Source organism: Cyclopterus lumpus, chromosome 3, assembly GCF_009769545.1.
Source record: "Cyclopterus lumpus isolate fCycLum1 chromosome 3, fCycLum1.pri, whole genome shotgun sequence".
Lineage (NCBI taxonomy): Eukaryota > Metazoa > Chordata > Actinopteri > Perciformes > Cyclopteridae > Cyclopterus > Cyclopterus lumpus.
In genome coordinates, this window is record NC_046968.1 from 142,610 (window position 1) to 169,522 (window position 26,913).

The following is a 26,913-nucleotide window of genomic DNA, read 5'->3' on the forward strand; positions in this document are numbered from 1 at the left end:
TGTATGATATGATTGTAATCCTTCAAAATGGCAGTTTGGTTCAATAGTGCCCCCTTCGAAATGTCAACAAACCTTTGACAGATTTCGACAAAGCAGCCCTCGTAGTAGGTTTGGGATAGAAATCCAAAACTTGGTAGGCGTATGTAACACATGGAAACTTAAAAATAACTCTCTTGGGATCATACTCTAAACCGTACCGAAAATCTGCCATTTTTTCATGCTTTAAAATAACGATCTGCTCCTAGGTAAATCATCGAATAGACTTCAAATTTGGTCAGTACAATCTAAAAAACTTAGTGATTAACAGTTATAAAACCAAGATGCTTTTCCAGCATCACTCCATGCAGGAAGAAAACGTCTAACTCGTGGACGTTTGGTCCGACGGTCGCTGACATTCTCGTCATTTGGAAGGTCTAATGATGGGTAATAACGTTGAGTAACAGCTGAAACACACCCATCACATACACAGTAATGAAACACCAACTTGTCATTGTCTGTTTTTCCTTCATCACAATGCAGCTGACATTTTCGAGATTCACGGAGTTCAGCATCCTTCGGGACAAATTCTTGATTCCATTACATTACTTTTATCCAAAGCGAGTGCATTCAACCAGGAGTACAATTCTCAGAACAACAAGAATCAAGTACAATTTCTTCAAGAAAGCCAAACTACAAAATGCTATAACTAAGGGCCATTTAAGTGCCACTGAAGTGCTAATCTGTTTTAATGCCAGGTAGTGGAAAAATATGTGTTTTTAGTTTGTAGAGACTTCCTGATGTCAATGGGGAGCTTGTTCCACCATTGAGGAGCCAGCACAGCAAACAGTCTGTCCAGCCACCATTCACAGAGCACTCACTGCCAGCAAACAATGTGGATGAATGTGTGAAAGCATAACAAGCAATCCTTTGAGTGACGCGTAGCTCTTCACAGCAAGAACAAACCCTGGGCGCTGCTATTGAAACCTGCATGAAGCTGAAGCGTTGTCCCTATTGCCACACTTATTCACAATAGAAAAGGTAAATATGCTGATACTAATATGAAGCGCACTGCCGGTCAAAAGTTTGGAGTTACCTGGTATGTTGGTGTTTTTTCTTTCCTTCAATGATGACAAAAAGTGTATAATTCAGACACTATAATCATTATATACATTTGTAATAGTTTTGGCCCTAAAAGAAGAAGAATTACTTGAAAAAAACATATATTTCGTCGAAGTCCCCACAGTGTTACATGCCGGGGGCGAATACTGTTGCAACTATCCATCCATCCATTTTCATCCGCTTATCCGGGGTCAGGTCGCGGTGGCAGCAGGCCCAGCAGGCCCAGCAAGCTGACCCAGACTTCTCATTAACATGTTCCAGCTCATTCTGGGGGATCCCATGTTCGAACATGGTGTTCGTTATGGACAAAGCATGGCTAGCACAGAAGTACAATAGTGAGACACAACTCGGGTTCAGATTGGGCAAGCCGTTCCTCCCAATCACCCCTGCCAGGTTTCTCCTCCATTGTTCAAAACAAAAAAGAAGAAGAAACAAATTTCAATCTGGGGCACATATTTCAATTGAGGACAACTTAAGGGGAAACACGACAGGTGAATAAAGTATAATTAAAAAAAAGAGATATCACTATGAGACTTCTCCAGTTGATTACTTGCATTAATACTTTTGTTTTCATTATATGTTTTCTAAAATGTGATGTTTAAATATACAAATTATGCATTATTCTTTGTTCTAATTTAAAATCTAATCATTGGATGAAGCCAGGTTCAAAGTTCACATGTAATTAGTTTTTAGAGGGAATGTTGGACTGTAATATTCCATAAATCAGAATGTCAGCAGCCATAAAAATGTTAAAGAAAATTCTCCATGTTTAGAATAAAATCTTGTACAACCCAGGCTATGAATGATAAACAAACAAACCCCTCACACATTCAGAATATGGATAGGAATGACACTCGTATATGTAAGTGCTACTGAAATGGATATATAACGGATACATGTTTTAAGGCATAACAGGTGATAAGGGGAAAAAAAGCTTTTTATCTTTTGAATGTTTTACGTATTTCCATTCGGGCAGAGCATGTGAACAAGTGACTTAGTTTATGGAGCATCCGTTGTTCAAAGTTACATGGCATAATCATGAGTGTAAAGAGCAAAAAGGTCCACTGAGGGCGAGTAAGACATTCAACCAGGAGACCTGTGTGAAAACAAAAGTCGATGTTAAGTTCACGCTTGTTACGCAACGTTACACAGGAAAGTATATTAATTAATTTATGCTGGTTAAAGTAGGTTGCGTTATGTTTAACACAAACTTTTATATCTTTTCTGACTTTAACCAAGCAGTTATGTTGCCTAAACCTAACCAATCATTTCACATAACCATGTTTCATTGTGGGTTTCTGAAAGCATATTCATGAAACATTTTTTGGTTTGGAAACTGTTTGTAAAAACATACAATGCCAACATTCGTTCTGGTGACCAGGTTGTATAAAGCAGTGCGTGTGAGGTCAAAGGTCAGGGATGTCATATGTGTACAGATTGTAAAGCCCTCTGAGGAAAATGTGTAATATTGGGCTATACTGAATTGAATTGAATTTATTTTTCCACTGAGAGGGATTGATATTTTTCAGTCGCTTAATCAACCTGATGATGGGTTCTGGGAAGACCAGTTCATGACTGGAGTAGGGGAAGAAAAATCAGTAATCAGCAATTAAAATTGGTGAGTGTAGCAAGCATTCAAATCAATAATAAATGCAATCTGAATGGGGCTTTAGGTTTATGAGTATATATTTATATCAGACAAATCATGCTTAGTATAGCTGTAAATATAACCAAATCATAGATTAACACACAGCTAATCTAGTTTTATTTCATTTGCATTATTCTGTGGTGGATGATTAAAATAATGTGTCTCTTTCACTCTACCGATTTATGTTCATAAAGGAGCTCCTAAAGTGAAATGAATGTAAATGAAAGGATGTTAAGTGAGAGACAGATGATGGATATGGAAGTCTGGCAGAGAAGAGGGAGAACGGCAGGAGGAAGACTCAAGAAGAAAGGCATGAAGGGACAGCTGAGACAGTCATCTTATCCTGAACTGAAAGTGCCAGGACTCAAGGCATTCACTTTCAATCCCGTCTATAAAGGCTGTGAGCCAGCAACTCCCTTGAGCGTCCCACACCAAATCCATCAGGTCTGACTGCAAGAGAGATAGACATCCTGTTGTAAAACAATCTTGTGCTTGGTGAAAAAAGGAATCTATCATTTTGAATAAAGACCAAACCGTTCTGTCTTTTTACGGTAACATCACAAGAGAAATTGGAGGCGACAGAGGGGATAGGTAAATAAAAGACAAACAAGTAGATTCTTAAGCTTAACAGACACTGGCTAAAATGCTGTTCAGTTTCCACATACAGTAAGACTCATGGCAGCTGATTGTAAACACACTGCACATTATCCAAGGATTCAAATAACTGTTCTCTTCTACAACAAACAAACCCTGTCTCGATTTGTATTGTAGAATTCATAACCATATAATGGATATTTGTTAGCAATGCTTGCACAAGTCAAAGAGGCTAAATATATTGCATGGATGCATATATATATATTGAGCTATGTAAGTGTTTGCTTCCATTTTCTATCAACTTTTCTTTTTAAAATCCATGATATTTCAGCCTCTGGGCGAGGTTGACAGGCTCACTTACCAAGTGCCAACTGCTCGTAGGCCCCTGACTGACTTTTGTTGTTATATATAAAATAAGTTTGGGAACATGCATAACCTTTCTGGTTATGACCCTTGCCTGCCTTGTGACAATTTGAACTTGTTCTTATACATTCTTCACTCATTCTGTCTGCGTTGCATAATATATTCAGCTCAGTGACCTGGGAAAGTTGGTGAGAATTCACTGGGTTCATCAACTTTACAATTCTAGGAATACTGCAACATTTAAATATGAAAGCTGGCTCTTTATTCTATTCTAACATGTGGCTGTGCAACATAGGCACACCTATCAAGAGCAAAGGTAAAAGTGCAGCAAACAAGCATTTGACTATTTAAATTGCTAGAAGTTGAGCTAATTCTACTATTTCATATAATCTATAACAGGACATCATATTTTATAAATAAATAATATTTGTAGGCTCACATCTTAGCCTGTAAAGTAACCAGTAATTATCACATACATGTAGTGGAATAAAAAGTAAAATATTCCCTATAAATTGCAGTGGAGTATAAAGTATAAAGTAGCATTAAATAAAAATGTTCAAACAAAGTACCAATACCTCAAATATGCACTTAAGTAGTACATATATTTATTTACATTCCACAACTGGATTATACTTGGTCCAACATGTCGTCTTATCTGAAAGAAACCTCAACTTCAACTAAGAGGAAGGGGCCTGGAATTGAGGAGAGAAAAATGTAATGCGCAGCAACTGAAAACCAATGCAACTTTAGAAGGGCTTCATGTGCAGCACACAACACAAAGTAGAGCCATTTATCTTTAGCCTCGTCACTTGTTGTACACTTTGCTTGGAGCAACAACACTCAAGCAATTGTATTTTCACCCTGAAAGTTTCATTTTACAGGGACTGCTTGTAACTCCAGTGTTTGTTCTCTGCCTTTCAGTTATTTCCAGTAGGCCTTCAGACACAGCGAGTCTCCACTACTGTGGGCTGAATGTAAAGACCAGGCTGACACATTTAGTTATTTCAGTCCGTTTAGAGGGTGTCAGCTGATTTAATTTGCGTTTCTGTATGATTACCTTACCAGGCAATTTCTTTGACGTTACTTTTCCTTTGAGAATGTGTTTGTCACTCTATGCACTAAACTCTGAACAAGAGGAATTTTCATCAAATGTATGTGGTCGGATCTGTCTCAATATTAATTAATGCGAATAGGATTCACAAATGTGTTTTATGATTTATCATTATGAATCATATCATTATCTAAATATGAACCAAATTAACAAATACATGTATTTAAAAGGATTGAGACTACCCTGACGTTGCCAGACAACAAAAGCATTGGGTAGCCAATCAAATGTCCATACATACATACATATTTAGGAATATCTAATACTAAATTGCTTTAGTACTCTTTTAACAAAGACCTTTTTTGGGGTGAGATAAAGCTGACTGCAGTCAACTTTAATCCGACAAACAGGGAGTTTAACTGAAACTGCAATAAACAACAAATATCTTCTTAAACCGGAAGTGAGGGAGACCGCACAGAAACCCTGCTGAGCTGTCTCTTCACAGACTTTCTGTTTTTTCACACATAAAAGAGACAACATAAAGTATGAATACGGCTTGGTTTCTGTTGGACAATGACACTTATTCCATTGCACTAATTGTCAACACTCAGCCAGAGCTCCTTTTCTTCATTAAGAGGCCCCTGTAGGGCAAAAAAATCACTATAATTTGATGCCTTCTTTTTTCCTCAAGGTTTTGAAAAATATTGTCCATTAACAGAACTGAAAGAGTTGAGAGCACAGACAACCAGAGATGGGGAACGCAGCATGTCATTGCTAATGTGATCTCTAACCTGTGGTGTTGCCTAAGAGACCATTCAACGCTTGGCCAACAGTCGTTAAAGCTCACTAGAGCTCAGCAGGAAGGAAAGGCAGTCGAGAACGCATGGCTTTGGTCGCCTTTACATCTGTAGTTTGGTTTAGACAAAGGGGAAAAGAAAAAAAACACACATTGCTACCTTTTTGTTCCGCTGTGGTCCATGTTCACATTGATTTATTGCAAACACATCCTTGGTTTTGGTCTCTACAGAATATTTTTCAGAGGGACAGAGAGAGAGAATGTGCAGCGGTGGTCGAGTGAGCTGGAGAGTGAATGAACAGAGGGAGGTTAGTGAGAACAAAGCTGTCGATCAGAAAAAAAGAAAAGAACGTCATTTTCTGATTGTTTAAATGTGGTTACATTCTAAAGCACAAATAAACACATCCACATCTCCTCTCCGCTCAGTGCTAGATTCTGAATGAATGCAGCCAAGGCATCTTCCTCCTGCTGTGCGTCTCCACTCGGTCACTGACTGTAGGATAGTAGCACACAGCAGAGAGACAGAAGAAACACGTAAAAACAAAAGCACATGAACCCACACAGCGATCTAACAACCTGTTCTCTGCAGTATTTGACTTAGGAATGAGAATGCTACAAACCCTAATTATTTGCTGGGAGTTACACCCCCACGAGGGGCCAAAATGCTCTTTGCTGATGCACAGAAACGTCCTGAACACAGCACAATAAGAAGGAAAGCGAAAAGCCAGGCGAAAGGCAGGGTCTCTGCAGATACTGACACCACCACACACTTCTAGTTGGGCATTAAGGGATTATTTTACTATAAGTCTGTATGTTGATTTTAAGAAATGTATTATGTCTCTAAAGACACTAATTGCTGGTTCACTTTTGAAAGCAAATGAGTGATGGCTCTGACTGGATAAAAGACTGCTGTTTTTAATGGAGCCATTATGCCAGGGTCAATTCTATTTGGCATAATTGTAAACTCTAACAAGAATGTATCAAGCAGGCGACAGATATGTATAATGCAAATACTTACAGCTACCAACCATCAAGGCTAGTATCAACACATCGATCCCAGTCACAGAGCATAATATTTGATAGCTGCCACTGACATTTGCAACTCAAAACATATGGGAGAAATGACCAAAATATCTCACTGCACTGGCACGTATTCCTCTCTCTGGCATATAGCCCAGTCAGTGATGTGATATATATGTGTGTAATGTAGCAATAGAAGCAGCCTCTGATGGCTCCCTGCAGTCCTCGACCTGCTACATGATTGAGGGCTTCATACCGTACGTCTGTAATCACAGAAGCTTTACAGAATTTTTAAATAAGCACTTCAGACAGCTTGGATTGTAAATTCTCTTTTCAAAATGCCTCAGCTCTGTGTGTGTGTGTGTGTTTAGTGCCTGTAACAACTGACAGTCATATCTAAAACTATCTTGTGAAAAAGAATCAAAATGATATCATAATAGTACACATTGGTAGAGGGAAAGGCATACAACAGAGTTGAGCAATGACAGTGGAGAGCTAGACATCCATCTGAAGTCTGACACACAATCGTAAATAGGACTCATTTCCTGTGCATCCTAGGGACGGTCAGGCTTCAACACATAGCTGATTGCACTCCAGGCTGCACAATTCTGTCTATTGTGAAAAATCAAAATCCTGTATAAAAAAAGATAGATGGTTGGAGCCTTCTCTTTCAATTTGAAGACAGTGGTTAGGTGCTGCTATTAGTTCGAAGCTGAATTTGAACTATATTTTGTTGCCAGAGAAGCTGTCTAAATAATGTTTGTTTTTTTGCTCTGGTAGATGTGCCTGATCCCCCCTCCGCTTTGGATATGCCGGGCCAATCAAATTGTTTTTCTAATATTCGGTGGGAAAAAAAAACAAGATGGCCGTAGCTCATTTTACAAATTAAATGGTATATTTTTTTCAAAATGGAAAACATATCAACTGCACTTAGTTTTTTTTAGTTTTTTTAAGTAGGATGTGATTTATGTACTTTCGACCAGATTTGGCAAAAGTTTAAGGATTCAAGGATCATTTATTGTTATTATTCAACACAGGGTTGCTCAACAAAATGCAGTTGCTACAATTTAAACAGCAGCGACCAAAATGCTTCTCTAAGCAGATATTAATACTAACAATTCATCATCAGGTGATGGTGTTTTTGTGATGCGTTTCTCATGGAGTAAATGGGCTACAACTGCATTTTATTGTGCAACCCTGAGTTGCATTATGGAAATGATCCTTTAATCCTTGAATTGTTGTGGCCAACCAATAAAGTGTTGAACAATAATCTCATCATATCTCTAAGTCCAATTGCATCCAGAAGCAATTTGGTCTACACCGTTGATAACAGAGTTAGAATAAAAAATGAGGTTGAAGGTTGAAGACATTTGCTCTGGTAATGTCTAGCTGGTCGGAATCTGGTCCGATCTTACCGCCACTACAGATAAATAGGCCTACAGACCAATTATTACAGGGCACAACATTTTCTAGGAAATTTCTCTGTACGATAACTACAACAAAAGATATGATGGGTGATAGGGGCTGGGGAGGTGGACAGAAATAAATATATATCTTACTCTCGTGAAAATGGGGGATATTGCAGCACCCACTAAATACCTGCAAAACCAGTGACCTTCCCATCGTGCTGAACTGCACTTTGTGCATAGTCTTTTTTAAGCTATGTAAGACTGTAAATGTGACCAACTCAGCATACTAATGTTAGCATTTAGCTCAAAGTGCTATTTTCTGATATCTTTAGCCAGCTTTGTTGTTTGTGCAGCTGTCCCACCAGACCAGTCTGAAAGCAAACTAAACTGACCCTGCTCTGTCTTAGTAAAAAGCTGTCTGCCACCATAGCAATGATATGGATTTAGTTTACATACACTCACACTTCTAGGCAGGGTGGCACTTAGTAAGCTTCAGCAAGGAATGTTTAATTACTTTTGAATGTAACAGCAACTCAAAAGACTTCAAGATATTTTATACAAGTGCGTCAAAAAGACTTGTTTTGACAATGAATGCTGCCCTCCCAATGCAGTGCATTACATTACATGACATGTCATTTAGCTGACACTTTTATCCAAAGCGACTTACAATAAGTGCATTCAACCATAAGTACAAACAGAACAACAAGAATCAAGAAAGTAACGTTTCTTCAAGAAAGCCAAACTACAAAAATATCATAAGTAAAGTAAAAACCATTCAAGTGCCACTGAAGTGCTAATCTGTTTTTATTCAAGGTATAGTCGGAAAAGATGTCTTTTTAGTTTCCATCGGAAGATGTAGAGACTTTTTGCTGTCCTGGTGTCAATGGGGAGCTCAATCCACCAATGAGGAGCCAGGACAGCAAACAGTCTTGATTTTTTTGTTAAGTGTTTAGCTCGCAGTGACAGAGTCACAAGTCGATTGGTAGATGCCAAGCGGAGTGAACAGGCTGGCGTGTGAGGTTAGACCATGTCCTGGGTGTGAGGTTAGACCATGTCCTGGATGTGAGGTTAGACCATGTCCTGGGTGTGAGGTTAGACCATGTCCTGGGTGTGAGGTTAGACCATGTCCTGGATGTAGACGGGACCCGATCTGTTGGCAGCACGGTACGCAAGAACCAATGTTTTGAAGCGGATGCGGGCAGTGAAGGTTGCGGAGGAGCGGAGTAGTGTGGGTAAATTCAGGGAGTTTGAAGCCCAGTCGAACTGCTGCATTCTGGATGAAGCCATGAGAGAAAATGGCAGAGGCGAGAGAGTTGGTGTACAGAGAGAAGAGAAGAGGACCAAGGACAGAACCCTGAGGGACCCCAGTAGTCAGAGGACAAGGCTCAGACACAGATCCTCTCCAAGTTACACGGTAAGTGCGGTCGTTGAGGTAGGATGAGAAGAGTGAGAGTGCGGTTCCTGAGTTGCCCAGGTCCTGGAGGGAGGACATGAGGATCTGGTGGTTCACTGTGTCAAAGGCAGCGGAAAGGTCTAGAAGGATGAGGACAGAGGAGAGAGAGGCTGCTCTAGTGTGAAGGATAAGGACAGAGGAGAGAGAGGCAGCTCTAGTGTGAAGGATAAGGCTGCTCTAGCAGTGTGAAGCTGCTCAGAGACAGCAAGGAGGGCAGTCTCTGTTGAGTGGCCTGCATTGAATCCAGACTGGTGGGGGTCTAGAAGGTTGTTACTGTGAAGAAAGGAGGAGACTTGGTTAAAGATAGCTCGCTCTAGAGTTTTGGAAAGAAAAGGAAGAAAAGAGACAGATCTATAATTGTTGACTTCAGATGGGTTGAGAGTGGGTTTCTTCAGGACAGGGTTAACTCTTGCCTCCTTCAGAGAGTTACGGAAACAGATGGTTGAGAGGGAGCAGTTAATAAGATGGGTGAGAAAGGTAAGAAGGTCAGGGTCTGCTCTCAAAGGGGGCAGGTGGTCGGGTGGGCGGAGGTAACCAAGATAAAAACATAATTAGGAGACAGAGGGGTGAAAGAGGAAAGCGAAGGGGATGAAGAAGAAGTTGATGAAAGTGTAGTGATAGAAGATGGATTAGTAAAGGAGGGGAGCGTATGTCATCTATCTTGTTTGTAAAGTAGTCAACGAAGTGGCTTGGTAGAAGGGTGGAAGGAGGAAGACAAGGGGGGGGGGGGGGTCAAGGAGGTTGGAAAAGATAGAGAATAGTTTTTTGGGGTTAAAAAAAGAAGATTTAATTTTGGTTTGGTAGAAAGAGCTTTTGGCTACAGAGAAGGAGAGAAGAGAGTGATAGGTGAACAGGTCGTCATGTTTAGATTTTCGCCATTTCCTTTCCGACGCTCGCAAGGCGGCTCTCTCGGCGCACACCGAGTTAGACAACCACGGAGCCAGAGAGGACTTGCGAACTGGTCATGTCTTAAAAGGACAGAGAGAATCAAGAGATAAAGACAAAGTAGAGAGGAGAGTGTCTGAGGCAGAGTTAGGATGCATGAGTGAGAAGGAGTCGGTTGAAGGGAGGGCAGATAGAACAGAGGAGACCAGAGAGGAGGGAGAGAGGGAGAGAGGGTGCGAATGTTGCGTTGTGGGTGGGAGAGCCTTTTCCTGGAAGGAAGGGCAAGTAAACACATACTCACAGAGCAGTTTTATACTCAGCCACCTCCGAAGACTCCAACGAAAGACTCCTATATTTGTATCCTTCGCACTCGGAGGATAGCATCAAACAGTAGGGCCTTGGTCTCTTTAACAGTAGCGAAAAACTAGGAGTTGATTTTTGAACGGGTAAACAACTAATTATTCCCATTAGACACTCTCATTTGACCTATTGAGCTTCTATGCATAATTTATTCGGTGGTGTGTTTGGAGAGCTTCGAAGTGATGGTGATTGGTCCAGAGGACTCAAATTAAGATGCTTTTAGGGAGAATGATCAAATGCAGCCAAAGAGGCTGTAGAGTTGTAGTGGATTTTATGTATACTTGCACATGTGAATAAGAGTTTATGTTTTAAATTAATACATAAAGAAAGATAAGATAATTAATAAGGGATATTATGAAGAATATTATGAAGAATGTGTATTAGGAAAGCATATGAGAAAGTATGATCACTGTATTATTGATTGTAAGATGTTTTATGGTTATCCTAATAATAGGATGACTCAAGTATGAATGAAATGTATTGGTTCTGGGACGTCGTAGGTTTCTCTTGAGAGATCGTAAAAAAAACAGCTGTTTCCAGGCGGAAGAAGCTTTTATTTTGAAGAGTTCCGAAAAAAAATGGCGAGCTTTTCGAGAAGTCTCACCTCCTTTTTAGCTGGTTATTGTACAGCATGCTGTGTCACTGAAAGGTATTTGCATGTTACCTCCACTAACCAATGGATGGCGGATTAAAACTCTTTGTGAGACGCGGATTCGTCCTGTTATGCAGTTGCGCCACACAGAGCCGGTTGTCTGCTCACAGCGCAATGGTCTGTGTGAACGGAATCACGTGAGCGCGTCCGGAAGGACCGATGTATGGGTATGTGTTGATGATCCTCCCTGTTATGATTAAATACTTTTGATTATATATCTCTGGCTCCGGGACTTCTTCCTCCAAGCACCAGGCAGCACGAGATTCTTTTGAACTTTAACAATTGGTGATTCCCGATGTGGAGTCTCTGAGCGAGCCTCGTGTTTGGGGGAGGTAGCCGAAGCTAGGAAGTAGCATGTATTGGATGAGGCCACACGGCCTCTCGCGCAGATGGCTCCAAACTTTTCCACACTCAGCGCTGATAAGTCACGGTTTGCAGAGCCGGTTTTTCCGAAGTCTGTGTAGGTTACATAGGAAACATTAAGGTGTGGGGAGAACGGAGCTGGGTGGGCGAGGTTTTAAATTTTTAGCGGGAAACACAACATAGATTAAGGCTAAGGTAAGGCTAAGAGGTGGGCATCATCGGTATGTATCGATGTGTTGAATGAATGGATGGAAGTATGTGCATGCTGTTTTTGTTTCATGTGACTATGTAGATTGTATATCGTTGTCTTGTCGCACGAACATTACGCGGGTTTGGCTGGTTAAACATCTGACGTGCCGCATTGTTCCTGAAGAACCGAAGACCATAAGATTGGCCTGACGGAGGCTTATTCAAGCCAATGTTAGTGAGATGTTAATGTGTTGTAACTCTGTAACTCTGTTCATCTGGTCACATAACATCTATTGCTTCTGTCCATCCGGGGAGAGGGATCCTCCTCTGTTGCTCTCCTGAAGGGTTCTTCCTTTTTTCGCCCGTGAAAAGGTTTGTAAAGAGATTGCAATTTGCAAAGAGGGCCAAATTTGATAAAGTCTGACATTTTAAAATACACACTTATTATACTTGTGAGATTGTAAAGCCCTCTGAGGCAAATTTGTAATTTGGGGCTATACAAAATAATCTGAATTGAATTTAATTTAATATTTGAGATGACAAATGACATCATCACCAAGGTGTAAATACAGACCGGCGATCTGATAGCATCATTTTATGTTTCCAAAAATTGTAATACCAGGTGAAAAATAAAAGCAGAACTAACTGTATTGAATTGTATTGTATGGTGAAATTTCACAGGTAATCAGTAAGAATAAAAATCAGCAATTTAAATTAACTGACCCTTTAACTGTTTTATGCTTTTTCTCTTCTTTTTTCCTGTTTTGGGAACATGAGGTCATAGCACAGTTGGCAAGCTGAATATTCTGTCTATCTGCTTTGAAAATCGTAGTGCGCTGCAAGCATCCTCACAATCACCTCAAAGTGATGGGACACCGCCAGCTGAGAACAGATGAAGAAATTCAAAACACCAGGGATTAAATCTGTTGCTGCTGCAGGTGAATATTTTGGGAGAGACGCAGTTAAAGCCTTGACCAGCTGGGAAATAGTTGATGTGTAGTGTATGAAATTATAAATAATTAGATCAGCCAGACAAGGGAGTCGTCTGAAATGATGATATGAAGTTCACCAGGCCTATGTGAAAGCTGTTTCAGAGAACATACATTTACATAGCATGCTGGAGACCATACAATATAGTCAGAGATGTATTGTAAGAGGAGGAGTGACTCACCTTCAACTCCATGAAGACATTCCGGGAGATGCAGGCATGGTGGTGGCAGTGATATTCTAATATTAAAATCAAGGTAACTATTTTTATTCTTATTATCTGTGTTTTATTATATGTGTGATGTTATAGTAAAAGGGGAATCACAATATGTTAATAGTACTTATGAACCTTTGAACTTAAATTTTGAATTATCATCCTTTTATACTAAACAAATGCGATTTAGTATAAAGTAGGCGATAACTACCCATCCCTCTTGTTACCTGCCACCCCCCTCTCTATCCTTTTGAAGCAGTGTGCAGGGGCAGAATATGTTAGTCCAATCTATTTGACGCATTGATCTTATTTAACTAAGGTTGAGAAGGTTTGAAATATCAATAGCCTGGGCAGTGCTGTAACGGAAACACATGAGGCCCCCCTGCAGAATAACCCTGAGAGGGCCCCCTCCCCCCCATATGTAAGGGATAATGTATTGTCCGGCGGTCATTATCCAAAGATAAACGAACAGGACCCAAGCTTTTCTTTTGAGGGAAATTTATTCAATCAGAAAAAAACAGCTCAAACAGAGAACAAATGTATTCCAAAAGAAACAAAACATATGCTAGGGCCTATCAAACAGCTCAAACAGAACATATGTTACAACAACATAACAAATATGCCTACATATAGTCGATACACCGGTAGGCTACTTTCTACAGGTTCGCATTTGAATACACATGTGCGCGTCTTTTAGCAAATCTGTATGCAAAGTCTTTAACCACGCTCTTTAAATCTAAACTGACGTTTATTCTTTATGCTAAGGATGGCCAGACCTGACAGCCTCTCTTGTGACGTGGAGCTTCTGAGATATGTTTTGATCAGTTTTAGCTTGGAAAATGACCTTTCAGCGCTTTCGACAGTCACGGGTATTGTCAGAAATAATTTGATGGCCGTGGCTACATCAGGCACACTTGATAGTATGGAGTTGTGTTTTATTATTAGCGATGTGTTCGCTAAATCATAAAGGCCCTAGTGGTTGCCTGTTACGATTGCCTTTACAACTATTATTTAAAACTTATAAAGCCAGTTTAAAATACTTTTTTTTATTGTGTAGCTTTATATGAGAGAGACAGAGAGACTGGATCCCATGTAAAGTCAACGCACAGACGCGTTTGGTTGCGAAATTCCCCGGGCGTTGCGATAGACGCGTTGCGATAGACGCGTTGCAAAATTTCGCCAGAGTTGAAATATTTCAACTTCTAACAGCCAATCAGCGTTGAGATGCTCCGCCCGTTGGGCTGCTGCTGCTCTCGTAGCGCTGGAAGCGGAAGTTATTGAGGCGGAGTCGGTGAAACTCCCCGAGCTGTGTGAGCCTACGGGTGATGTTATGAACCCAAACACCAGGTCGTTTAGATGTTCCCACGTTTATGGGATGTCCACAACAAGTATAAAGCAGAACTAGTGGTTATTTCGACCGTGGTGGATGAAGGAAATTATAACTGTTTTTACGGAGACGAGGCACGGAGATAAGCCACGCCCCCTTTCGCGTCTAACGTGCCTGCGCATTGACTTTGGGATCTCGACGCGTTGCGATAGCCGTGTTGCGATAGCCGTGTTGCGATAGCCGCGTTGCGATAGACACCTTGCGATAGACGCGCTGCGTTGCGATAGACGCACTGCGTTGCGATAGACAAGTTGCGATAGACAAGTTGCTATAGAGGCGTTGCTATAGAGGCGTTGCGATAGAGGCGTTGCGATAGAGGCGTTGCGATAGAGGCGTTTCGCGCGTTGCAAAATTTCGCCAGAGTTGAAATATTTCAACTTCCAACGCGAGTTGCGAAAGGCCCCCGGTCGGATTTCATACAGCCCGCAGCTTCGGTCTTATTATGTGTTAGTTATGGCTCGCTAGCTCATACAAATCATACAAATGTAAATATGTAATTCCTCCTTTCACCACACGGTAGCAGCACCGTTATAAAGGGGCGTTCACACCAAACGCGTCGCTAATTGTTCTCGCGTGCATTGACTTTGGATCTCGACGCGCGTTTGGTGTGAACGCAGCACAACTTGTCGGGCGACGAAACTCACGCTAGTAAAGCGTTGCGAATGCATTGCGTTTGGTGTGAACGCACCATCATGCTATCTGGCTTTGCATCCGGGCCGCGAACCCTTCTCGAATCATTTCTGCCATGGCGACCGCAAAAATAAAGAGAACAGTTGACAGTGAGGGCCGCCGCTTTCAGATTTTCAAATTCACTTGTTTTAAAGTTTAATGATAACAGACCACTTTGCATTACTTATATGTTCATGAGGAAAAGATATTTAACTCGTGGAAATTGAAGGTATTCTATAAAGTGTGTTCAATGTTATCTGACTGAATGAAAGGCAGAATTGTGTTTTTAGAGTTGTTCACGTCTGCCTGAGTGGTTTACATTGTCATTTGAAAAATAAAGGTAATTGTGACAATGAAAATTGTTTTATAACAAGTATAATAAGTGTGTATTTTCATGTAACTTTTGTGGTTAAAAAAATTTCAGACTTTATCAAATTTGGCCCTCTTTGCAAAAAGTTTGGACACCCCTGGCTTTAGTAAAGCAGAGCTGAGGAACACCTATCAAGCCAAAGAGTCAAACATTTCTTTTGGAGACCAAACCAGAGTGTCCCTGAATCCTGGATTCATATTCAATAGTTCATGTTGCTTTTTAGAAACCTTTTGCTTGAGTGAACTGTCCTGTTTTTTAAGAAGTGAAACATTTTAGAGTTCTGGTAAAGGTCAGATGTTCAATCAGTTATAACTGAAAGCAGTGTAAAGCTTGACATGACTTCAGACATCAACTTCAGCCATTATATTTTCTGTAGATGTTCTGTCACCGGTTAATTACTCTCACTTTCACCTTTTGTTATTTATCAACTATATCACGCACGCACGCAGCTTAGAGGACCTGGATAACGAGACTTGGAGCACATTAGAGGCAAGGCTTGCAAACAGGACTTCCAAGTTCCGAGTGTGTGTGTGTGTGTTTATGCTCCGCCATCATTAATATGTGGTCAGTGCAGCAGTATCATGTTGAGATCTGCCGTTTCCAGAGCACAGACATGCTTCTTTATCTCTGTCGACAGCTCCATGTCAGCTCTGATTCTGCTTTCAAACTACTAATCACTACTGAGGCATTCTTGGCCTGTTGCATGAAGAGCCTGCAGCAGCTTTACACACACATTTGAAGGCACAAAATAAGTCCAGCAGTGTTCTGTGTTGCTCTGCTCTGTGTGAAAAAGAAGGAAATATTCAGCTGTAAACAGGCTCCATGCATCTCATAAATGCTCTGACTGGAAACTGAAATCAGACACGGACCTGTTACACTAACCTCTTCAGGCCATTGTTGTTTAGAACCAAGTCTCCTCTCACCTCACACACATAAACCCCGCCTGCAGTAGCTCCTCACAAGATGCTGATTGGTTTGAACACAAACTCATATGAAGCCTGAAAAGACTTTTGCATGATCTCATGATATTGCCATTCAATGTTATTAAAGAGGAACCCTCCATTGAATCTGCCACTTTTCACAGATTTTCAGATTTTATAATCTAGTTAAAATGTAGAGATTTTTAAGCACTTGAAGATCCAATCATCACTGAAGCATATGTCATGCAAGAGAGACAATAGGGTGCAGGTGAATCACTTCACTAGTCTAATGCTGAAACAGTTGTGCCAATCAATAAATATATATTTGTCATGTTTGGCTGGTCTAACTGGTTTAGCTGATAATAACATTCCCAATAATAAGATCCCCACGAAGCCCAACACTGAGAGGAAAACTGCTTTAACTATTATTTGTATTGTACATAATGGAAAGTAGGATATATTATAAAAAAGAAAGACCGATTTTAATCTCAGCTTTGTCATTGGCTCAAATGCAAATGTATTTATAATGATGCACTCTCTATTATGTCGTTATTAGCAGAACTTCCATAGTTGTATTTGAAAACAACAACCATGTTTATGCAGTCTAGGACCAGTGTCAAATCATGGGTGTGTTTTTTAAGGAAGTTAAATGATAGCTGCAGGTTTGTGGTAACATGACCAGAATCTGCACAGGATTAAAGGGCGGTGTGCAAAGATCTAGAAGCGGTTTTCACAGGGATGTTGGAAATATCTGTGTCTCGTCCAAGCCCGAAAGAAAACTGGCAAAAGTAATGGCTCAGTAAAGCATTTCATACCATAAACAAACCACCACCTTTGTTTGGGTGAAGAGCATCTGAGCCAAAAAGTTACCAAGTAACCGATCAACAACATCCACACCGTTAGTATCACAGTCAGAGGACAACCAGTTCACCCCGAGCAGCCTCGTGAAACGCTTTACGGCCAAATGTGTGCAAAATCATGTTTTAAAAGTTTGGACCTTACGAAACAATTCTAATGTATCTCACCTTGTACATGGTAACCTAGGTCATAATATTACACAGCAGTGTTTGTAAATGTGTTTCATGGACAAAACATGAGATGCTACTTTTGCTAACAAAGAAAGAAAAAAGGCTAGGATGAAATATGGAGCTATAATCGACTAGTCTGATGTGTGCAGAGGTCCGTATAGTTATACTGGAGCAGCTTGTGTCCAGGTGTTTTCAGGTAATTTAATAAAGGTGAACACAGTGAACTATCGTGAGGCTGCAGATGTATCAACATATCAGTCTTTCATAAAGTCTGTCAAATATTTGATCTTCTTGTCAGAAATAGTTGAATAATGTATATAAATGTGCCTCCATAGGAACAGCAGTTACATAACCTTCAAATCGTGCATGGCAATGGTAAACAAGAATTCCATTGGGTGTGTGCTACACACTACACCCCCCTTCTCAGGGCTTTGATCTAAATTGGACTCGTGGGAATCAAACAAGACGTGGCTGCTTTGTGTAATTTTAATATCTGCTGTATTTAAGCTTTGAGCAGCTGCAGTGGCACGCACACTTGAAGGTGGATACCCACTGGTGCAATACTAATACGTTTAAGTACTTTATTTAGTCATTTTAATTTTTTTTTATTTTATACACTTTATTCACTTTATTCTATTTCTACTCCGTCTGTATATATAATATTCTTCTTGTTTTTACTCTTTTATCTTATTTCTGTTATTATACTACTTGTTTGTTACTTATTACTGTGAGCAATGCTGCTGTAATCCTGTAATTTCCCCACTGAGGGACTAATAAAGGATTATCTTATCTTGTCTTATCTTATATCCGTCTGTATTTGATCATTCTGGATCACATCAATTCACAAAAACAACAGAGTTGCACACAGAGTGTCTGATATGGTGCCAGGCTGCAGTCAGTTAACAGCCAGTTATACACGGAAACCCCTCATTGCTGTTTAACTTCATTGATTAAGAACATGGACTGGGTGAAGGGGGGGGGGGTCTAGGTTGTGCACCTTCTGTTGCAGGGTAGCAAGTACAGGCAGGAGAACTACTGTTTGAAACAATTTCATGGCCCATTAAGGAGTTGATGGATGGTTAAAAAAGAAAAATACTAGATTCCATCTGGGCAACCTCGTCTATGAATTTGAAGCCATTATTCTCCAGAGAGAAACGCTCCTCCTCCAAATGAGGCTAGAGAACTGATGGTTTCCTCAAGTAAACTGTGGCCTTTGGCTGCCGGCCCAATCCTCCACGGTGGCAGCTCTCTCACACTTCTTCCCTCTGACTGGATGTGTGGAAACTCCAGCCTACACTGGAAAATAAAGGATTTTTCTTTGTTGTTGTGTTCCTCCCATTTGAAAAAGGATTGCCTTCTATAATAGAGAGAGAGAGGATTTTAGAACGTCCCTCAGTAGCTTTTCCATGCCTGCTTGTGTTGCTTATCAACTGTTGCTTCACGGTTAATCACATCTCACAGATCAGTCATAAATCGAATCAGAGATTGGATCAGCACAAAATATATATAATTTTTAGAGATCCCTGATCACGTTTTCTTTGCCGTGCAACACTAATTGTCGATCATTGATCCATATCGGCAGATACAGATCCCGTTGTTGTTTAATAGCAGCTGGTCTACAAGACCTGGGACTATTCATTTTTTTTTACCACTGTCCCAAACATTAACTGCTCTGAAGTCAGTAAACCCAAAACATTCTCAATGTTATCTTTTTACTTTGTTATCGTAATGTATAGTGTTTTTTCAGTCACACAATTCACATGACAATGAATAAAGGCAAATGTTGTCATTAGTAGTTTTAATGCTGTATTATAAGCTGCTTGGAGCTAGTGATAACATCTCATAGTTCATCTCTAATATCTATGGATTTTGCTGTAAAAACATCTTCAAACAACTGGATTTTTTTCAAGTTTCTCACCAACACTACATTTTACAAGATTACATCATGATAACGTTATAATTTACCTTCGCCCAATACTAATTTCTACTGAACATCATAATGTAAGTAAAAGTAACCTCGTTCATTAGCTGTTAGCGGTCCTGCTAACGTTACTAGCTCTCCTCCTGTTGATTGGTTGTTTACAGTTGAACATTATCAGAGATCAGCAACCAGAAAAGCATGAATGCAGATGTGCTGATCGCATATTTCACTGAATATTGGCAGACAACGATTGTCAGTAAAACTTTATTTCACATGGTGACGGTTAACGTTAAACTGTGTCATTAATCTGCAGTTCATCGTAAGATGACAGTAATTGTTGCTACATTAGTAGCCAACATATTTGTAGCATTTCAAGTTATGCTGAAATTGTTAGCACAGGGTTTGAGCACTTCTAGGGGTACTACAGGGGATATGTGAGATTAAAAGTTAATTCAAATAATATCAATCACCTATAATACCTCATTTTATTATACTATAAAAACCTGAAAGAAATAGGTATGTGTGTTAAACGACACATTATATTGAATATTTCTCTTTTTGATGCAATCATTAGCTTCCACAACGGGCTGCTGCTGGGAGGTTGATGAGCGCGCTAAGACTGAACCAAGACAGTAAAGACACAACAATGAGCTCTGTGGGTTTGTCTTTACAAACAACTGCTTTAACAATACACATTGTAGTTTGATACATGGTTTATTCTACATCATCACTCAGACTAAACCCCCCACCAGATTAAAAGGATTCAGAGACACTCAGAGTTGTGGCCTCGTCAGTGACCCATGGTCAGTAAATCTAATGTCTACGTGTTCATGAACTAGATTAAGTTAGATCACCGCTCAGTTCTACCAATCAGTATTCCAGAGCAGCATATTACCACTTTAAATCCACTCTGCTGAACAGCAGCCACTGTGGCCACAATCATTAGGTGACCTGGCTTTGCCCCCCTTTTCCATCCAGTATTGCAATTTGTATCTGGACAACAGTGCATATTAATGCAATCAGAGTTCAACCAGATCAGAACAGCAAGACCTCATCTGAAGAAGATCTCAGCCAGGTGTGGATTAAATATGTGCAGCACTTTCTTCAGAAAAATGATCCAGCCAAAGAAAGGTCACTGAACTCCGCCTCGTCCTGATCTCTCAAGCTGTTGGTCAAAAAGCTACAGCAGAGTCCCCCTCTACAAAGGAAAAATAAGTAATCCCACAGAGCAGCATCACGTCAGGAACCCTGGCACTGGCGCACACACACACACACACACACACACACCATCACCATCATCATCATCATCATCATCATCATCATCATAACTGCCACTCGTTCCCAGCCTGCTCTAGTGCTTGTTACAGTGCTATTCTGCTCATCACCTTCGGTGTCTCTGGAGGACACTGAAGGTGATGAGGGAACACAGGCACGCAGTCAGCCACAGAAAGATGAGGCTTCACCATTCCAACAGCCCAAGCTGATTCCACTTGATTCCCACATTCTACAGTCACTAACACATAATCCTTGACAGTTCAATTGCAAATGGAGACGAAATGATTAGTTTATACAAGCACATGTTAATAGGCACAGTGCAGGTAAGCTACCAAGTAACTACAACAAGCAGAATCAGAATATGGATAGTAAAGACATCCAGACAGAATAGATAGAAATCATTATTGCATGGACTTGTACAAGGTGCTAAAGCTGCAACATGAATTATTAGTCAATAAAAATATAGTTTGTCATTTATACTATGTTATGCAATATGAGGAGTTACTGTGCAGGTACTGTGATGAGGGCTTTGAAACAGCATTTACACAATGATGTAATACATAATAATAAATAGTTGTTTAGCTTCATTCCTGTAGTGAGTAAGGAGAAAGGGTCCACTAACCTGCTGGGAAGAGCAGGGCACTTGTTTCCTCTGGAGCTGAACAGTGCGCACCATTCACGGCGAGGCGGAGGGGACCTGCACGCAGCTGGTGAACAGGCGCCGATCTGAACATGCTCTATTTTCAGAAGAGTATATCAATAGTTGTCTTCCTTTGGCAACCTCTTACACTCCTACACGTTCTCCCATACGGTGCATCGTCTCTCCATGCCCGCAAATAACAAGCAGCACCAGGAGGGAGAGCGACAACGCAGCGCCGTGCTGCTCGTCAACAGATCGACCCAGAGCGACACTCACGTGGACATTTCTTTACGCTTCAGTTCCAGCTGCCAGCACGTGCGTGTGTCTAAGACAGCCGTGTGCTGCAAACGGAGCGGTCGATCTGCGCGCACTGACCCGGACTCCACTTACCTTTGCACATCAAGTGGGACGACAGGCGGCGTGCGTTCACCAGTCCAGTGGCACCGAACACTGAACGGATGCAGGGACGCGCTACCCGCACATAAACCGCTTTTACCGACACGGACCCTGTCCAGCACAGCGGCCGCATCACGCCCGGAGTACCGGCTCAGACCCACGCCCCTCAAAAGGGGCTGAAGAGTATACGGAGACCTACTGACCTGTAGCACGGACACCGTGTCTAGCCCGGGGCCTGTGAGACGCTCCCGAGGAGGAGTGCAGTGATGGAGCGGAGCGCTGGTAATGTGTCCGCCGCTGTCGGAGCGCAGAGACACGGCCATTCCCGTCCAAGGCGCCCGGGGCAGCGCCGCCTCTACTCCGGTTTGAGGAAAGGCACGCCCACTGTGTGCGTGTGCGGTAGAGAGACAGACAGATAGATAGACAGGTAGACAGATAGATAGACAGGTAGGTATAGGTTAGTGACTGGTTCGGGAAATCAATTTCAGACTGAAGATGATGCCATAAGAAGTGATGACGTCACAAGGGCTTACTGCATGGTTTAATGATTCTGAAAATGGTTTGCATCATATGCATATTCCTTCATCTAAACCATTTTGTAAATGTTCATCCCTCCAGTTGTTTTTTTTGCACAAAAAAACTACTTGGTTATGTTTAGTAAAAGCTCCTCCCCACGCAGACTATGCAGAGTTTGATTACATGTATTTGTGATACGTCAAAAACAAACGTAATCCAGGAGAAAATAGGTACCCTTGAAACATACAGTAACTGACAATGGGAGCTGAATTTGTAGGACACCAGGCTGAACATATGGTGTGGCGCTCTGGAGTTGTTCTAAAGGTTCCTTGTGGAACAACCACTCACTGACACACTTTATATTGGATTGTCCTTTATTTGCAACGCATCAGTATCATGATGATACTGGGGAAGTGGCAACATTTACTCAAGTGCTGATGTGCAGTTTAAGGTACTTTCCATTTTGTGAGACATGTGTATTCTGTCCTTGTGTGTGTGACATTTCAGTGCATTTTAATTTAATTTCCCTGGCATGAATGTGCGGTATTGCTGGTAAATAATTATTGAAACCTCTAAACCCGTTTTATTTAGACTAAACCTGCCATTCCTGATAAACAAAGGATGCTGCTGCAGAGCTTTATCTTTATGTTCTCTGATCAGTTTACAACTATTAACACATCATAACATTTTCTGGACCCTATAGCAGTCCAAGAAAACATGATTTAGGCAGTCTACCGGGATGCCACCAGCTGGAGGGAAGCCAAGAAGAGATACAAATGCTGTCGCACGTATGTTATTTAAATAAAGCCACAGCATAATTCAGCTGGAAAATATTTGCAGTAGATAGTTAAATAATGTGATATGTTTGCAGTAGACTGCAAATCAATACATGTATTTTATTGTAAATAATGTACAAAAAATTACTAATTTTAAGCAAACCAAGTAAATTGGTTGCATTTTCGTTTTGTTTATCAATTTAAAGTATTTAAAAACGTTCACTGTATATTTGAAAACCTATTTGAGATTGCAGTTTAGATGTGTGGGATCATCATTTAGTAGGATGGATGATTACGGATGAAGAGCCAATGCTTTCCAGTCAGCCACTTCATTCATTACTGACTTACTCATCAGCCAAGAAGAAACGTCCATCAAGTCCATGCTGGTTTACCTCAGGCCCTGAGAGAACTTCATGGTACTTTTGATCTGAGTAAATGTAATGCATTCTGTTCCCTGATTGTCAATACCCCTGAGTGATTTGAGTTGCATTAAACATTTTTAATAAAAAAATAAAATACATCGACGTTCATGCAATTCAATTTTGTCATACACCATGCACACACGCATACATACACAATACATCACAAAAAGCAAACGTCAAGATCGGGATGGAATGTTTGCTACTAAACAGCAAAGACATGAGGCATATGGAATACGTTCTAATAGAAGAAGCAGTGAAGAAGAACCCAAACAGATACAATAAGAGAACAATAAAACACAACAGATATGGAATAGAAAACAAGTAAAAATGTAACTGAACCACATGACGATTCAGAGAAGCAGCATGAAGCTGCGGTCTGAATCATTCAAGCCTGAAACCTGTTTATTTACTTAGCCCGTAGTTTGTTAATGTGTTGTTGACTGAGTCCAAACCATATCACACTCATGCACGCACAGCAATTCAGGGAGTCATGAATTATTTGCATAGAATGAAACAATACACAGAGTGTCAGGAAGAGACATGGTAATGGCTTTCTACAAATTATATCAAAATAAAAAATTTGTATCACGTTGATTGAAAACTTGTCATGGAAATCATCCACTTGGATCCACTGAAATGTCCCCACAACGACTGTAAAACTCTCAATGAGGGTCTGTCAGCAGGGTGCACTTTAAACTGAAGCTCAGGACGGATCAGTACCGATGCTTGTGATACATATTTTTGTTACGTTTTTCAGTTTTGCCTCTTCAACTTAATATTAGCATGTTGCCTGGCTAATGTGGCTAGCTTGGATTGTAGGCTCACAGACTGCATCAACGTCGGACTTTGTAATACAGAGACATGTGAGCGTTAAGCCTCATCTAAAGCCAGCTAGCTAACAATAGAAGTAGTAGGGATAAAGGAAACTGTTCTTTCATGTTGCTTTTTAGCTCAGCTGACTTTGTTGTTAAATGAACATGAAGCCTACTTTCACTACACAACGTGTGCGTTGCTGCTGTATTGATTGGGAATCGAGGACAATTGTAACACGTTTTGTTTTTGATGTAGAAAACTTACTAACTATTTGGATACAATTGTTTTGGAAGTAACTTGTGTATGCATTCTACTTGTTAACAGTCATTATTGTTTGTACAAACAATTGTATGCTTTGTTTAGACAGAGAGAGACGGCACTGGTGAAAATTACAAATGACCTCCTAATTGCATCAGATAAAGGACTCATCTCCGTACTGGTCTTGTTAGACCTTAGTGCTGATAGAGGACTCATCTCTGTACTGGTTTTGTTAGACCTTAGTGGTGATAAAGGACTCATCTCTGTACTGGTCTTGTTAGACCTTAGTGGTGATAAAGGACTCATCTCTGTACTGGTCTTGTTAGACCTTAGTGCTGATAAAGGACTCATCTCTGTCCTGGTCTTGTTAGACCTTAGTGCTGATAAAGGACTCGTCTCTGTACTGGTCTTGTGAGACCTTAGTGCTGATAAAGGACTCATCACTATACTGGTCTTGTTAGACTTTAGTGCTGATAAAGGACTCATCTGTGTACTGGTCTTATTAGACCTTAGTGCTGATAAAGGACTCATCTCTGTCCTGGTCTTGTTAGACCTTAGTGCTGATAAAGGACTCATCTCTGTACTGGTCTTGTTAGACCTCAGTGCTGATAAAGGACTCATCTCTGTACTGGTCTTGTTAGACCTTAGTGCTGATAAAGGACTCATCTATGTCCTGGTCTTGTTAGACCTTAGTGCTGATAAAGGACTCATCTCTGTACTGGTCTTGTTAGACCTTAGTGCTGATAAAGGACTCATCTCTGTACTGGTCTTGTTAGACCTTAGTGCTGATAAAGGACTCGTCTCTGTACTGGTCTTGTGAGACCTTAGTGCTGATAAAGGACTCATCACTATACTGGTCTTGTTAGACTTTAGTGCTGATAAAGGACTCATCTGTGTACTGGTCTTGTTAGACCTTAGTGCTGATAAAGGACTCATCTCTGTACTGGTCTTGTTAGACCTTAGTGCTGATAAAGGACTCATCTCTGTACTGGTTTTGTTAGACCTTAGTGCTGATAAAGGACTCATCTCTGTACTGGTCTTGTTAGACCTTAGTGCTGATAAAGGACTCATCTCTGTACTGGTCTTGTTAGACCTTAGTGCTGCGTTCGACACCATTGATCATGACATTCTATTACACAGACTGGATCAGTCGATTGGCATTTCAGGTACCGCACTAAGTTGGTTTAAATCCTATTTATCAGATCAATCTCAATTTGTATTTGTAAACGATGAAGCCTCAATGACCACCAACGTTAATCACGGCGTTCCACAAGGTTCTGTGCTTGGACCAATTTTATTTACCTTATATATGCTTCCTTTGGGCAACATTATCAGGAAACACTCCATAAACTTTCATTGCTATGCAGATGATACTCAATTATATCTATGGATCAAACCAGAGGAGACCAACCAGCTCGCTAAAATTCAAGAATGTCTTAAAGACATAAAAACATGGATGACCTGCAACTTCCTGATGTTAAACTCAGACAAAACTGAAGTTATTTTACTGGGCCCTGAACACCTCAGAGATCAATTATCTGGTGATGTGGTTTCTATAGATGGCATTTCCCTGGCATCCAACACCACTGTAAAGAATCTCTAGTTATCTTTGATCAGGACTTGTCCTTTAACTCCCACGTTAAGCAAATCTCAAGGACTGCATTTTTTCATCTACGTAACATTTAAAAAATCAGACACATCTTGTCCCAAAAAGATGCAGAAAAGCTGGTTCACGCGTTTGTTACTTCCAGACTAGATTACTGCAACTCCTTATTATCAGGCTGCTCTAACAAGTCTCTTAAATCCCTCCAGTTGATCCAGAATGCTGCAGCTCGTGTACTCACAAAAACTAAGAAAAGAGATCACATGACTCCTGAATTAGCTGCTCTGCACTGGCTCCCTGTAAAATCAAGAATCACATTTAAAATTCTTCTCCTCACCTACAAAGCCTTGATTGGTGATGCACCATCATATCTTAAGGAGCTTGTAGTACCATATTGCCCCACTAGAGAGCTGCGCTCACTAAATGCGGGGCTACTTGTGGTTCCTAGAGTCCTAAAAAGTAGGATGGGAGCCAGAGCCTTCAGTTATCAAGCTCCTCTTTTATGGAACCAGCTTCCACTTTCAGTCCGGGAGGCAGACACAGTCACCTCATTTAAGAATAGACTTAAGACTTTCCTCTTTCATTTAATTATTATTGTCTATTTGTGTCCCCCGCAGCACTGTCCGGTGTGAGCTGGGTGGAGTGGTGGGTGTGGTGGGGGTGATGGAGGAAACCGCTCTGGAGAAAAAGCTGTTCCTCAGCCTGTTAGTCCGGGTTTTAATAGTCCCGGATCTTCTTACTGATGGCAGTGGATCAAACAGAGAGTGCCCCGGGTCTGTAATGTCTTTGTAGATGTTTTTGGCTTTCTTCTGGAGGCGGCCCGCATACACGTTTCCAGGT

At 40.9% G+C, this 26,913-nt stretch overlaps 1 protein-coding gene across 1 annotated transcript in view; it reads right to left on the reverse strand.

Moving 5' to 3' along the window:
* The window catches only part of cemip (cell migration inducing hyaluronidase 1), a 133,924-nt gene extending 111,957 nt beyond the window's left edge, over positions 1–21,967 (reverse strand). Inside the window, exon 1 of the mRNA XM_034525649.1 lies at positions 21,889–21,967. The gene's annotated coding sequence lies outside the window, so the exon portion shown is untranslated. The remainder of the gene's footprint in view (positions 1–21,888) is intronic.
* Between the last annotated feature and the right edge of the window lie 4,946 nt (positions 21,968–26,913).